Source organism: Austrofundulus limnaeus, unplaced genomic scaffold (assembly GCF_001266775.1).
Source record: "Austrofundulus limnaeus strain Quisiro unplaced genomic scaffold, Austrofundulus_limnaeus-1.0 Scaffold626, whole genome shotgun sequence".
NCBI classification, from domain to species: Eukaryota; Metazoa; Chordata; class Actinopteri; order Cyprinodontiformes; family Rivulidae; genus Austrofundulus; species Austrofundulus limnaeus.
In genome coordinates this window covers 76,197-77,799 of record NW_013953028.1, presented here as the reverse complement: position 1 = coordinate 77,799, position 1,603 = coordinate 76,197, and positions in this window count along the sequence as shown.

Here is a 1,603-nt window from a genome sequence, read left to right as displayed (position 1 = left end):
ATCCAGAACATTTGTAAAAACTAGAACTTATTCAACATGTCTTTTAAAAAGGTACTTATCTTAGGGAGGTCTCCACCCACTGAGACCTGCAAATAAAAGGAAATAATAAATATGAGTTCATTTCATAAATAAGTATCTACAATGTTCATATAATTTCTATTAAAACATTCTTACCTTTAGATTTTAAATGTTAGCATCCCCCCAGAAAATAAAACTATATTAACCTTACACTTTGTAAATAAACAGGATTTTATAAGCATTTCTTTTAAAATAATTACTTATCTAAAGGAGGTTTCCTCTGTTGATGACCTGCCGTTAAAAAATTTGAATAAATATTAAAACATTTTGTAAAAACAAAACAATTGTTCAAGATTTCTAGTAAAAATAAACCTCACGTTTGTTTTCCAAGTGCTCKCACAGCCCACCCCCATCAAAACAACACATCAGATCTGTTTAGTTTTTAGTGCGGGGGTCTTCAGGTTGATCCAGGTCTTCAGATCCACCTCCTGTCCAAGATGCTAAATCTGCATCTGTCCACACTCCATCAGCTCATGACACCTGTGTTGTTTTAGAAATCGCTTCTCTCCAGCTTTTCGTTCCTGTCCTGATCTGTTGCTTCAGTTCAGCACGAAGAAACTTTCAGTTTGGATCAACGGGACCTGGTGCCAGACCCTACCAGGTACCAGGACAGCCTGGCCAGATGCTSCGGCTGCCTGTGGCTTGGTTAACCCTGCTAGATGCAAGGGCAAGCCCAAGACTTTTTAAAAAGACACCACCTGTTGTGCTGACCCATGCATGCACCTCCTCTGGCAAACCATAGGTGGGCCGCAGTGTATTGTGTGGGTCAGATAAACTCTGCCTTGTGGGTACATTAAACTTATTTTGACACATAAACATGATGAAAATCTTCTTGAACTTTAACCCCTGTTGTACCTGAAGTCATATTGTTGCTGCTGCCATTTAAAGTTCCAGATGGAGTTTGTCCATAGACTTTAATTAACTGTTTATTTCATAAATGTCTTTATTTTGTTTGTTTAGTCTCTTTAAATACTTGTCTACTCAATTCAGAAATTGTTAAAAAAAATACTGATTTTGTAATAAAACAAACCAATTTGATCCTAGAAATGACAAAGGATTGTTAGGTGCAAAGTAACTAAGTACAAATACTTTGCTGCTGTACTTAAGTAGAAAACTCAGCCCAGATTCACAAAGTCAGTTGTCGAACAAAAACAATCCAGTCCCTGTCCTCCAGACTGCCTGATGGAGATTCTGACTTTAGTTTATTGTTAAACTTAATTATTTTCTTATCATTATCTCTTCAGAAGACCTTTAAATGGTCTCTGGGGACTTCTGYAAAATCCACATCTTTAAATACATTTTGTTGTGTACTAGTTTCTAGAAGTGCAGMAAAGTTTAATCTAGTCTCTCCCAAATATATCTTTTTATTCTGTTTGGGTCATATTTTACAGCCCGTTGAGATTTCTCAGTTTTCTATGATGTTTTCTGAACTGAATTTGTCCCAAAGTATTGCACTAGATGGATTTAAAAGCATGATTAGTCTTTAAACACAGTGTGGGTTTATGCACATATTTTATATAAAAGT